This window comes from Dipteris shenzhenensis, chromosome 4 (genome assembly GCF_047967505.1).
Source record: "Dipteris shenzhenensis isolate YYH24624 ecotype China chromosome 4, Dip_SZ_1.0, whole genome shotgun sequence".
Taxonomy (NCBI): domain Eukaryota; kingdom Viridiplantae; phylum Streptophyta; class Polypodiopsida; order Gleicheniales; family Dipteridaceae; genus Dipteris; species Dipteris shenzhenensis.
The window spans coordinates 38,347,697-38,362,909 of NC_141599.1; the positions used below are offsets into that span (position 1 = coordinate 38,347,697).

Consider the following 15,213-nt stretch of genomic DNA (forward strand, 5'->3'; position numbering starts at 1 on the left):
TAAAAGATTTACCTTATGGTATGCCATGATAGCCAAAACATGTATAATATACATATATACATATATGTATAACTTGGTGAACATAAGAAAGACTACCCATTCTACTTTGCTAGTCGTGACAACTCAATGATGTGGAGATCAACTATACCACCACAGAAAGAGAAGCCCTAGCAATAGTGTATAGTGTTAATAAATTTTGGCACTACCTATTGGAAAATGATTTTGTCTTCTACACTGACCATCAAGAATTGCTTTATCTTGTGAACCGTCTGTGTACAACAGGAAGAATAACCAGATGGCTCCTCTTGATTCAAGAATTCAACTTCAAAATAGTGGTCCACAAAGGTGCCCAACACTACATTGCCGATCACATGTCTTGTGTCAAGTTGGGAGAAGAAGCCATTGGAGTAGAAGATGACTTGCTAGTTGTCACACTATTTCAAATAGATGCTGTTTCAGATTGGTGTGCAGATATCGTTGGGTACTTAATGGTGGCAGGAAGGCCACCCCTTGAAATGAAAGCAGTGGATGATCATGCCAGAAAACTAATTTTAAAAGCTGCACCTTATCAACTCTCATTGTCAGACAACTATACAAGATGGGCAAGGACCAGGTTTTAAGAAGATGTGTAATGCTCATGAGATCATGCCAATCCTGAGTGAAGTCCATGAAGGCATTGCAGGAGGACACTTCCAAGGGGAAGCCATAGCAAAAAAAGTCCTCCTCACAGGCTACTGGTGACCAACACTTTGGGAAGATGCCTATTAATATGTCAAAGGCTGTGATGTATGCCAACGGACTACTAAACCACAACACAAGGACTTTAATCCCCTAACAAAGGTTGTTGCACAAAAACCATTTGAAAAATGGGGGATTGATTATGTAGGTTCCATCCATCCAGCAATATCAATGGGGACACATCCGCGCTACATCATTGTGGCCATTGATTACTTTACCAAATGGGCTAAAGCTAATAAAGCAGTCACAAAGGCAGATGCTAGAAGCACAACAAGATTCTTATCCTAGAATGTGATCACCTGGTTCAGATGCCCCATTGAAATTGTGTCAAATAGAGGCACACATTTTGTCAATGAGGTAATCCAAGAACTCTTGTTTGGCTTTATGGTAATCCATAGAAAAAGCACACCCTACTACCCCCAAGGGAATGGACAGCATGCTGAATCCACCAACCAATTATTATGCATTATCCTCACCAAGGTAGTAGAACCACAACGTTCTGATTGGGCAAAGAAACTAAATGCAGCCTTATGGACATATCGAACCACACTCAAGGTCAGTATAGGGAATACACCTTTTCAATTGGCGTACAGCCTGGTCCCACTAGAATTTGTAATACCAAGCGTATGCATAGCAGTACAGGAATGCATGGTAGATCATGCATCCCTAAAAGAAAGACTCTATCAATTGCAAAAGAATATGTAGACCAGATTAGTCGCCTACCATGCCATGACACAACAGAAAAACAGAGAAGAAAGGAATGGTTTGACAGAAATCTTAAAGCCAAAGGCATCAAGGAAGGTGACCTGGTCTTGTTATACAATGCCAAAGTTCACAAGGGAAAACTCAAGTATCTAGGTCAAGGGCCCTATCGAGTAAGAAAAATGAATCCCATCGGAGCTGTGTTTCTAGAAACATTAGATGGAGTCCAATTCAACACAACCATAAACGGGAACCGTGGCTGAAGCACTACTACTTCAACACACTTGGGAAACCCAAGTCTTCCTTAGTTAGTATTAGATTGTATCACGATCACTCACTTGCATATGTACATCTTCGTACATATAGGTAGCATCAAACGATTTCAACCTAGGGCTTAGAAGTGATGCATGAGTCCTAGTTGCCCTATGAAATCCTAGCAACAACAAAAAAATAATATAGTTAGTCTCTACGTAGTTACTAGGTCACATGCACTCACATGCTTTTGCTTAGACACATAGTCAATTGCACGAATAATTGTGCCACACACTTTCATTCCACACTCTTAAAGCATGTGTAAAAATAAGATCTCTCGCAATACACACACAAAGTCATACCTGCATGCCAACTAATCTAATGATCAATGGTACACCATATGAAAATGGATGCAGGTTCAAAAACAATGCCGCCACTAAAGAGGATGTGAAGAAAGAGCCCACCGCCTTAGTTGTCGCGAGACCCCCTCCAAAATTTGCAACCATCTACCTCCTCTCAACCACGGTGACCACAGGCATTTGTGGTTTAGAGCGATTGCTCTGAGGAGGATTCTGTACATGACATGGAAACCCAAGAAGAACAAATGCCACCCCAATCACCATCGGCGTACACAACCATTAACGAGGCCAAGTCCTTGGAACTTGTGTGGCCACCTACATTGACTTATGCTCTTTCCAACGCAACATCTTTCTTAGAGAAAAGGGGTCTAGGAAATTTGTATGAGAGCCTAAAATCCTTGGAGGATAGTCCTACAATGACCACGTACATTAGGGACTTTCTCCATTCTTACCACTCCATTGATGCACAGGTTGGCAAGTATGGCACCATCGCTATATATCAGAGCCCACTCAACATCATCCTCGATAGTACAGTAATTTAAAGGGCCTTATCACTCCCAAATCAAGGTGCAAAATACCCTACAAGGCCTGTCGATGCTAAATTTTTCAAAATACAGCCTCTCCTTACCAAGGGCACAAAGTTCCATAGGGATGGGATATTACTTTGCACCATCATAAACCCTCGCCTCAAGGAAGCATCACAATTCCTATCCACTATCCTGGGGTTTAAGTGCAGTAAGAATCGATCCCTTCCACTCTGCACATTTTTTTGCTGAGTAGGAATCTAAACCAAGACTGGATCTAACACTTGGTCATCTTTTTCACAAAAAAACCTGATGGTTCATTAGGGCAAAAATGTAAAATTCTTATTGGCTGTGATCATCAATAAAGAGCTATAGGAACGAGAAATGACTCTGCCCTAGTCGCCAAAACCTATTGAGGAGTTGGACATTCCCTTCTCACTAGCATGGGAGCTGTCACCAACTTCTCCTACTATCACATTGGCAAATGCAGATACCTCAAAAGAAATGCCTATTCTGGAGGTTGGGACTCGGAATTGAGGAATTTCCCCACGAGATGCTATAGCTTGGTGCACAACTACAACCAATATCTCCAACAACAGCAATAGCCAGAGCCTGATGCTACATCGGCACCATCACCGCCCATCAACGCCATGCTTGTCCATGAGCCACAAGGGGAGTTAGTGCCAGATAAAAAATATGACTACTATACCCAAGTGACTGACTTACCATTGGAACACCCTCAACAAGTCCTATGAAATCATCAGGTTGGCTACATGGGCACAAATTGTATTAGTAGTATCATTGGCAATCCTCATCACTGTTTGTCATTCTCCATCATCAAGCTAGAAAAATGCTTCAAATGTTAGAACTATTCACTAGCTTGGCCAAGCAGGAACATGCACGAGAATTGGAAAGACAAATTGTAGCAACAATCGAAGACCGATTCCATGGAATCGCCATAGAGGTCAAGGCACTTTGGGCGCAAATAGATGAGAAAGAGGTTGAAGAAGTGCACATGAACCAAGCTCTCCAAGATCAAGAGAAGGTAGTGAGGGATGTGACATACAACCTCCGCCAAAGCCAAATACAGCTGATAGTAGTAGTACAAGCTACGGCAATCCTACAGACCTCGTATGACTACTTGACCTCTGCACATGCTCAGCAGATGGAGGAACTCTGCACATGCTCAGCAGATGGAGGAACTCACTCTAATCCACAAAGAAGAAGAGCTTAAGGATTGCCAAGAAAAGCTTGAAGACATGCAACAGTCTTTGGCAATACGCACATTCAACATTGAAGAGCTCACAAGGGACTGCCAGATCTTAAAGGACCAACTTGCTACCACTAAAGAGGCTTGCACTTCTCAAGCACAAGTCTTGGACCAATGGTCCAATACCACTGAAGTCATTCCTCAACAAGTGCAGGTCACCTTGCAAATGAAAAAGCTTGAGGAGGCATATACATCCATCTACTATAAATATAAAGAAAATATCCATGATGAGATCTAAGTTGCATAAATTCGAGCGTTTTTTTTAAATTCGACAAAAACACCCAAATACGCGTTTTTTGCGATTTAAAATGTTTTAAATATTTTTTTATATTTTATTCATACGAATAGGTTATTCGTACGAATAAATAGCTATTCGTACAAATATCTCAGTTTATTCGTATGAATATACATAGTATAAACTTGTAGCCACTGCCATTTTTGGTATTCGTACGAATACATCCACCTGTGTTCCTTGCCACCTCAGCCACTTGCTTGCTAGCCCTACCACCTCCTGCTTGCCTATCTGCTACCTCCTGCTTGCTTCCATACCTACCAGCTCTCATCATAGATACCTTACTGCACCCTTGCTTGTGTTACAGTCTTTCGTTAGTAATTAATGTTTCTTTTGTTTTGTTTTGTTTAGGACTGGCACTCATCTCTCTTAGGAGAGTTGTGTGTTGCAGTCTTTTTAAATTGTTTAATATTTATTTTGTATTGTATTTAAGTGTGTAGATAGGCTGGCACCCATCTCTCTTGCGAGAGTTGTGTGTTGCAGTCCGTTTTTGTCATGTGTTGCAATTTTAATTATAGTATAAATAATTATTTTTTACCTGAGGTTGGCACTCATCTCTCTTGTAGTTTCAGTTTGTATAAAAATGTTTGTTTGTAGGAACTCTTGGGTTGGCACTCATCTCTCTTAAGAGAGTTGTGTATTGCAGTCCAAGCTTAGTGATATTTTCATAGATGCTTATTCTGGCACTCATCTCTCCCTTGAGAGTTGTGTGTTATGGTCTAAGTTTAGAGATGTTTTCAAGCACTTAGTCTGGAACTCAAATGTCCCTTGAGAGTTGTGTGTTATAGTCTAAGTTTAGAGATGTTTTCAAGCACTTAGTCTGGCACTCAACTGTCCCTTGATAGTTGTGTATTGCAGTCTAAGTTAGATATCATGCGACGTGCTCTTAGACACTTAGTCTGGCACTCAACTGTCCCTTGATAGTTTGTATGTTGCAGCCTAAGTTAGATATCATGTGATGTGCTCTTAGAAACTTAGTCTGGCACTCAACTATCCCTTGATAGTTGTGTGTTGCAGTCTAAGTTAGCACTTAGTCTAGCACTCAACTATCCCTTGATAGTTGTGTGTTGCAGTCTAAGTTAGATATCATGCGATGTGCTCTTAGACACTTAGTCTGGCACTCAATTGTCCCTTGATCGTTGTGTGTTGTAGTTGAAGCCTAGTGTTAGATGGTGAAGTCCATGATTAGGTTATATCTAGGTCATTTTTTGTGCAAGTTACATGCGAGTAAAACCGCCTGTGAACTTGTGTCCACAATATTTACACTACAAGAAAGAAACCGAGGCATGTACTTTTCGTATCTCCATCACATATGACCAAATCTTGTCATGCACCATGCTTTTGAAGTTGCCAAAAAAAAACTAATTTGAGTATACAATAGAAACATACTGCAATACACATTTTATAAAAAACAACACCTATCCTTTGAAAAACACATTCAAGCATGCAATATATTAATTGTCATTCAATCATGCTCTATTAAAAGAATATAAAATATTCACTTAAAAGAAATTATAAGAATAAGTAATAAAAATTAAGACATTGATTGAGCATTGATTCATTTCTATTGAAAGAATATACTCAAATTGAAAATAATTCATTCACATTCTATTGAAAGAATATTATATATTCATTCAAAAGAAAGTGAAAGAATTGAGAAATAAAAAGAGATATGGATTCATTTTTTTAAAAGAATACACTCAAATTGAAAATCATTCATTCACATTCTATTGAAAGAATATTAAATATTCATTCAAAAGAAAGTGTAAGAATGAGATAACTCTTCTAATAACTTTTTAAACTTTCAATTCGTACACTTTAAAACTCTTACATTCTATTGAAAGAATATTAAATATGCATTCAAAGAAAGTGTGAGAATACAAACACAAAATAAAATCATATTTCTCACAAGAGATCTAGGGAACTCAACGAGGAGATCCTAGAACTCCCACATACAAAAATTCTCACAAGAGATCTAAGGAACTCAACAAGGAGATCCTAGAACTCCCACAAACAAATTTCATAATTTCATAGACACGCAAACAAGTCCATTTCTCACAAAAGATCTAAGGAACTCAACAAGGAGATCCTAGAATTCCCATGTACAAAAATCCTCACAAGAGATCTAAGGAACTCAACAAGGAGATCCTAGAACTCCCACAATCAAATTTCATAGTTTCATAGATACAAAAACAAGCCCATTTCTCACAAGAGATCTAAGGAACTCAACAAGGAGATCCTAGAACTCCCACGTACAAAAATCCTCACAAGAGATCTAAGGAGCTCAACAAGGAGATCCTAGAACTCCCACAAACAAATTTCATGATTTTATTGACACAAAAACAAGCCCATTTCTCACAAGAGATCTAATGAACTCACCAAGGAGATCCTAGAACTCCCACGTACAAAAACTCTATCCACTTGAGATCTAAGAAACTCAACAAGGAGATCTTAGAACTCCCATAAACAAATTTCATAGACACAAAAACAAGCACATTTCTCACAAGAGATCTAAGGAACTCAACAAGGAGATCCTCAAACTCTCACAAATAAATTTATCTCACAAGAGATCTAAGGAACTCAACGAGGAGATCCTAGAACTCCCACAAACAAATTTCAAACACATAAATATCTAAAATATTTTTATCTCACAAGAGATTGAAGGAACTCAATAAAGAGAACCTAGAACTCCCACAAACAAAAGAACAAAGACCAAAACCAAAAACCTCACAAGAGATCTCAAGAACTCAAAATGAGATCCTAAAACTCCCTAACAAAAAATCCATCTTATTTATGACCTTCTAGATTGCTTTCACAACCTTGAGGACCTTTCTTCTTATTTTCCTTGTTTGATCTCTTATGCTCAGCTGGGGAACCAAGCTAAGATAAGAGACATTGGCAAACAGTGGGCTTATATGCAGAAACGCAGTAACATATTCGTTTTAATATAGGTTTATTCGTACGAATACCTATTCATATGAATAAAATTTATTCGTACGAATATGTGGGGATGACGTGGTGATTTATCTAAAAAACGTGACATGTCACCACTATTTTTCTTCCATTCGAATCATTCGAGCGATTTTTTCGAATCATGAATTCGAATTTTTCTACTTAGGATGAGATGCAATCCCAAAAGGTAGTCATCTCCAAGCTTGAACTCCAATTGCTAGTGCACAACAATGAGGTAATGGAAGACAACACTAATGAAGTCCCACTACAATGCACAACAGTGGCATAGCAAGAGCTTGTGGCTGCTCTACAAGCGGAAGATCACCTCAAAGCACAAGTGCTTATCCAATGGAAGCAGCTCCAACTCAGGATCATATCTTCTCATCCAACAATCAAATGGGAATGATCCATAGGGACCAAAACTCTGCGCATAATTTGCCAAGACTTGTTCGAAGATGAGAAAAATATCTTCGGCCTGTCTACACATGCCAGGTTCATAGCACTCAGGACGGATGCTTTCATTGCATATGTATCGACATCCCACCCTTGCAGCTGATGATCCCATCGCACCATCAAAAAGAAATGTTAGAGGATGACATATCTCACATCCAACTTCCCATATCTAACCACTCTCTATGCCAACCTCATAACCTCACTTACCCTTGTTGCTACCACCCTCTTAACCTTCCCTGAGCTCTAGCCTAACATCTATTCCCTTCATCGTCTCTTTGCTCATGTCTCTCACCACTTTCAACTAACCCAATAGTCACAAATTCACGAGCCCCTCACACCTAACTTCTTCCCTTCCCTTGCTAATCCTACCCTTGAGGATTACCAAGCTGCTCAAACCATTTTCCCAGTTCTTGCCTCCCTCCTCTCTGATTCCCCTTCCACAACGAGGCAGTCAATCAAGCGAGCGATGTCGAGCGAGCAGGACCAGATAAGCGAGCGAGAAAAAGCGAGCAAAGCAGAAATGGTTAGGCTACCAACACATAATCTCATTGTATGTATGTGTTCATCATTAATAAAGATTTATAGTGCTTCCTCAACATTGAACATGGTTATAACATAATATTGCAAGTGCACATTAGTAAAAGTGTTCTATATTCTATGAGATGAGCTTAAATAGAAATACTTTGGCTATCAACAACAGGTACTATATAGTTGAAGTGCATCACTTGAAAAAAACATAATCTCACTATATGTATGTATTAAATGGTAATAAAGCTTTATAGTATCACCATAATTTTAAAGATGATTATAACATAAGCTTGTAAGTCTACATTAGTGATAGTGTTATTTATTCTCATGAGATGAGCTTGCATAGAAATTCTTTGGCTACCAACAAGTAGTATATATTTTAACTGCATCATTCAATAAGAACTTCAACATCGAACATGATCATAACATGTTATTACGAGTGGCCTTGCTCTAAATCTAGTGTAAGAAACTAGCAAAAATTCTATTAAATTCACATTTTGATGCATAAAGTTTACTAAATGGTGTAAAAGGTCATGATAAACATCTAAATCATGCCTTGCCATTCGTTTTGATATGTAACATGACCCCATTTGGATTTGTAAATCAAAAGATATAGGACATCGAAATTCTCCTCTTTTGGGCCAAAAGAGGGAGCGCATTAACGCGCTCCCTGTTTTGGCCCAAAAGAGGAGAATTTAGGATGTATATATATATATAGGAGGAGGGAGGAGGAGGAGGAGGAGGGAGGAGGAGAAGGAGGAGGGAGGAGGAGAGGGAGAGGATGGGTTGCAAGGTTGGAGGAGAGGGGAGGAGGAGTTGCAAGGTTAGGACATGCTTTTGGACGTGGAGCGCAAGGAAGCATGGACACTTGAGACAATTGCTTGGAATACCAAAGTAGAACTCAACACAATGCCCTAAAGAGTGTGGGCCTTATTCCATTATGGGGTATTTATACAAGTTGGAGAGCTTCTCTCTTTGCATGTAGGAATTGTAACACATTCTCTCTCTACATGTAGAACTTGCATATAGAACTCGCATGTACAAGTCGTATGTAGAACTTGCATATAGAAGTTGTATGTAGAAGTCATATGTAGAACTTGCATGTAGAACTCGCATGTATAAGTCGTATGTAGAACTTGCATGTACAACTCGCATGTATAGAGCCAAGGATTTTTTGTGGAAAAAGCAATGGCATTCAGTCGCTTTGGATCTGGATAATACACCTAGAGATATTAGTGGACTTGGAATCAAGTCTTATTATGGTAAGTGTCAGCGGTTGTGTTGTAAATGGTTTACAAGGCTACACATGCTTCAACCGTGGGTGGTGATTGTTTAATTATCAAATGAAATGTAGGGTGTACTTGCTCTCAACTTATGGTACCTTGGGGTGAATTTCTGGCCGTGTGTTCACTTTGGTGGCAATCCATGATGCAATGGTTGTCTAAAGAGAAATTGCCACTGAAATGGAAAGTAGTGCCTTAAATTGCATCGGTGATAAAGCAACACCAAATGATATGTTTGAAAAGTCATGCGGGCTCGAATAATCCATCATATTTGCCTTCTTTGGAATTCATTAGAGTGTTTTGTCGAATTAAAATACTTCTGATATTATAGGATTCAACTAGCCCTCATTGGAATTTTGGAATGTTATACTATTAGCATGTGGATTTCAGGGTATCACTAAAAGACGCTAAGTAAATTGGCTGGGTAAGCTGTTATTCTTTATATTTTCTTTCTTTATTATAATAAAAGATTTATTTTTTTGTGCAACAAAACAAAATGAAATTTACTAGCTCATATAACAGCATTTCATGTAGTATTAGCATTGTGCATTTGCTCAGAATGCCATCGATGAAACCTTAACATGAAATCCAATTGGCAGAGTTCCTTAAATGCATTTATCAGGGGACTTGGTTTGTAATGTAGCCACTGCTTGAAAGGAGGGGGGGGCAGACAAGGTGGGGTTAACATCGGCCATCCTTAAAAAGTGATGGGAAGGTAAGGGATCTTATTGGCTCATAAAATAACATTTAATGCACTATAAGCAATGTGCATAAATTCTCACGATGCTAGCGATCAAGCCTTAGCATGAGATCCAATTGGTCCACTCGTTGAAGTTCTTTTAGTGTGTTGATCAACGAACTCGGTTCATAATGTAGCAGTAGATAAGTTGAGGTTGACACAAGCCCGGTTGTCCTAAAAAATTGCTAAGAAATTTTGTCGTCCTACTTGGATGAATGGGAAAGATAGGCAAAGACTTTGATCGCAAAAAAATTTGTCCATCCTACTCATGGGTGGTTGAAAAAATTTGCCCACAAATTGGATTGAGCCGCTTGCACTTGACATTAACTATTTTCTCTATCCACTCATTGTTGTAAGTAATGGAAGCCCCCTTAACAAAACTTGGCAAGTCCAAAAGTGTTTCTTTCTCCATGGGTCGTCGTCGGGAAGTCTGAGGCTAGTTTCACACTACCCCATGACCGCCCAAGCTTGGGCAGGCATGGGCAATGTGTGTGCATTACACACCAGTCGGATATCATATATATAAAATATTCGCCATTTATGTCAACCACGTGAATATGGCTACGTGGTCTAGGCTCATTGTTCCATTTTTACTCTTAGTGAATGGGGGGGCGTTGGGTGGGGGCATTGCTTGCCCAAGGAGATGGCCGCCTCTACTTTTTTGCACCCTATTGCATGTCGACAGTGTGTATGTGAACCAGTTATTTTTCCGTCCTTTGTTTTGTTTTGAGAGCTGGCTTTGCTATGCCTCTCTTTTCCTCTTCCATCCTCTCTTTCTACATGGAAACTCTTTTGTGCCCTCTTGTGAGTTGGGCGCGTGTAACCCACCCTAGATTGAACCACTTTGCCAAATTCGTCGAAATGCACGGAATTTAAGCAATTGCTATGCACCATCCTTGTGGGTTTCGGGTTGGCCAAATGAAGCATTTCTGTATGAGCTGAAGCGTAAAGACAACTGCCGGCTGCACCATTGACATTGTCGCCTCATAGTGATCCTCCTTTCAGGCCGTAGTGGCCCCTAATGCCGCGTGAGTTTGCCATTTGGGCCCCGAAGCTTGAATCGTGGCAGAGCGTCTCGCCTTGTATACATTACAGGCAAACCCTGATATCTCCAATGCCGTGAGCCCCTCAACGGAGTCATTGGTGTAGAAGGGATCGTCATATAAAGTCTTCAATTCATTACAAAGCATAGCATTTGAACTCTCCTGGGAGGCAGTTGAGAAATTTTCGCCGTAAGAACACGAAAATGGCAGGCACCTTGCGGATTTTGCAACTGATCTGCGTGGGGATCGTTCTGTTCTTCTGTAAGTCACATGGCGCTGGATCACGGCATCCGGTGAGTGTTAGGCCCTCGACTGGCGATCGCCCATCGAGTCTTTCAGCGCTAGTGGTCGATATTTTGAAAGAAGACGAGGACCGTGTTCATGCGCTGCAAACGAAGATGATGCATATAAGTACCGCCCAAGTTCGCAAAGCCCTGATTGAAGATTCAACGTCCAATACGTCCAATCGTGGCTCTGCTGAAGGGACTGTGGCGTCGGGAAGGAGCCTAGGAAGCGGGAACTACGTTGCGCAAGTCGGGTTGGGCAGTCCGTCCAAGGACTTACTGCTTATATTGGATACTGGCAGCGTTGTGGCTTGGACGCAATGCCTTCCCTGTACGTTCAACGGGAGCTGCTACTCACAGGCGCAGCCCATCTTCGATCCCTCCCAGTCCTCATCTTACACCCAAATACCTTGTGCATCCACCACATGTGGACAACTCAATTTCTCCGGCAACGGGGGAGGTTGCTCCTCCGAGGGAACCTGCTTCTATAGTATCTTGTATGGTGACAACTCCACCACGACGGGGGACTTGGCATCCGATACACTCACGCTTGGAAACGTGACGCTCAACAACTTCATATTCGGTTGCGGCCATGACAACGAAGGGCTGTTCAAGGGAGTCGATGGGCTCCTTGGGCTTGGCCTAGGGCCGCTTGGCTTCCCCGGGCAAACGTTGTCCAGCCTGGGTGGTGTCTTTTCTTACTGTTTGCCGAGCATTCTGGCGCCTAACTCTTCTGGTTTTATCGAATTCGGATCGGAGGCCGCCTCTGCTTCCAGATCCGCCTCAACCTTCACCCCCCTTATTAATAACGCAGCGTTTCCTTTCTTTTACTTTGTGTGGCTCCAGGGTATAAGTCTAGGGCAAGCAAGCCTGCCCATCGACATCCCAGCGCTTCCTCCCACGACCACTTTGGAAGGAACCACCATAGTCGATTCAGGAACGGTGATTACCCGTCTCTCCTCATCCTACTACAGCGTGGTCCGTGACTATTTCCGAAACGCGACCCGAAATCTTCCTGCTGTGCAACTGCCTGCGAATGTGTCGCTCTTCGACACTTGCTATAATCTGTCGTCATCCACGAACGTGAGCATCCCCGAGCTGACGTTCCACTTCTTCAATGGCCTGGACTTCATCCTGCCAGCCGACAATTTACTCTTTCCTATCGACGACGCTGGGACTGCTTGCTTCGCCTTTGCAGAGTCAGGCAGTAACTTTACAATCATTGGAAACTACCAGCAGCAAGGCTTCCGCTTCACGTACGATACTGTGGTCTCTGCTTTGGGGATCCAACAAACACAAGCTTGCTAGGGGGAGATCGAACGACAATGAGCTTAAGATACAACATATGCCAACGAACCTTACATTCTAAATGCATTGACAGAGTCGGAGTATAAGTTAACTAGCCAAAGTCGAGATAGGGTCAATGTAATCAATTTCGTTGAACTTGTAATCTTCCAAGGGCTTATTCCCAATACTAGCACGTTAAGGGTATTGAAGTGCTAGATAGCGAATCAAATTATATCATTTCTAATTTTGTACTAAAGAACATACGTACAAGATGGGAGAATTTTAATCACCAAGCTTTTGCCACTTCTCAAGGGAGGCCACCAACGAATAAAAGTTGCCTCCTAGAAAATCATATCTATTACCAATTTTTCTGAAGTTGGAGAGAAACTTCCAGCCTATGAAGTGTGTTCAAGGTGTTCCACCCATTCCTAGAGGATCTTTGCAGCAGAAAGCTTCACTCAATGAGGTAGCTAGAATGCATTGAAACCTTCATTCTTTAGGGCATAGCAAATCTGCTATTACTCTTGCAACAACGCATATTTTTTTGCATCATAACGTTAAATTGCACGTTCAATCACCCCTATGTTGCCTCGGGGGGTTCACCTCCCAAAATTTAGTGTGCCACGTGCATTTAAAAGGATGGATATTTTAATTCGACCTTTGGAAAACTTTTAATAGGTTTACAATAACAGGAGGGGGTTTTCAATTACACTTTAGAAAAAAATCTGTTAGTTCATAAGTAGAGAGGGGTTGTTTTATTGGGGGAAAAATTTTAGGTGAGGGGTTTTTTAAATACCCCTTGAATGCACGCGATACCGAGTATTTCTTAGCATTGCACCCCTCGAGGATGTTGCTTTCATTGGCCTATTAGTGTTTTTAGATAGAAGATCTCATAGCCGATTAAAGTTGGTATTTTGTTGCCAGTACAGAAGTACTCTGGTTCAGGAGCTGCCTTGAAGAAATAAGGCTAGTTAAAGGTAGATAGAACTAGTATCATGGGCAAGCTCCCTTTCATACCATAATCCAACACCTCTAGTTCTATGAAGATCCTATCATTTCATTTCCTCCAGGCCCACATAAATAAAGGACCATTCTGGGAATGTCCTAACATTTCCTAGCAAACAACATTTAGTAAGGCTAGCTAGCTACCTTCATAAAGGACATCAACATTTTCAAAATTATAGACAATGAGTTGCAGAAATCCCACATCTAAGGGTCATTGTTTGCTTTGGTGTAGCCATTTTTTGTGAGGTTCAGAGAATCTTCTGTATATAGGTATCTTGCATGACCCATAACTTATGCATTACTTATCAACAAAATTTAGCTAACCTTGTCTTCAAGTTACAGTACACATTCACAACTTGAACATGAGAGCAAAACACTTTTTGTTTTATACATACATGCAACCAAGTAATCATTCAAAAGTACACTACGTGAGCTTCTCCTCAACCAAAGGACACACCTAAATGAGAACATTACGCATGGATAAATGGGCTTCCAATCTTGTGATGCATACCCATTTGAGGGCAAGCTCCATAACTTTTTTTGATTTGTTGAAAACCAAAATGGATTGAAAATTTAGAATCCAAACTAGTGGGAGTACTGTATGGTGGTCTTGAAAAATTGATAGTTATTGGTATTGGTATATAGATTCACCCTAAAATTGAAATTGAAAAAGTGTAATTTATGTATGTGCAAAGATCTTTTAATAAATCCACCACTATTTACAATTTTAAATTGTTTCTTTTTCCATGCACTTGCTTGCTATGGCTCATAAGCATGCCAAAGGTCATTGCATTTCATAATACACAACATCAAACCCAATACTGTGCCCTTTGACCTATTTGTGTCACTACAAGGCATAGGCCCTTTTCTGATGTTTTTTACATTAATTTTTTTTAAATGGATGCAAACATCATTATTAACATCGTTAAAAGTGTCGAAAAAGAACGGTCGCTATAAAGCATCGCTATATAGCGATGCTGATAAATGTTGCTATATAGCAACACTGATAATTGTCGCTATATAGCGACACTCATAAATGTTGCTATATAGTGACGATTAATAGAACTAAAAAAAAAGCATTAGTGGGGCTATGGCCCTGTTTTGCCCCACTAATGTTTTTTTTTTGTAATTACAAAAAAAGTTTTTTATTGTAAAATTTCCCTTGCAAAAAGGGTGATACAAAATCGCTCAAATGAAATGATCGAGCAACAAAAGCATATACATGTCGAACATATACAACATTGTTTGTTACAAAATTACCCTTTCGAAAAGGGTGATACAAAATCGCTCAAATGAGCCGATATACAAAATGACATACATGGCAAAGTATATGCAAAATGCTGCTACTACTACTACCACTCATTCAAATCATCGTTGTCGTCGTCTTGTTGGCCTGATCCTTGGTCCTCGTGAGCTGTGCTTGCTCCCTGACCCTCGTCACATGTGTTTGATCCTTGGCCCTAGTGATCACTCGGGACGCTCGAGCTTTGACCTTAAGAGTG

The 15,213-nt window shown here is 40.5% G+C and overlaps 1 pseudogene; it reads left to right on the forward strand.

Annotated features, from left to right (window-relative positions):
* Nucleotides 1-11,338: 11,338 nt before the first annotated feature.
* LOC147902823 (protein ASPARTIC PROTEASE IN GUARD CELL 2 pseudogene) lies at nt 11,339-12,727 on the forward strand (annotated as a pseudogene).
* Nucleotides 12,728-15,213: the final 2,486 nt, after the last annotated feature.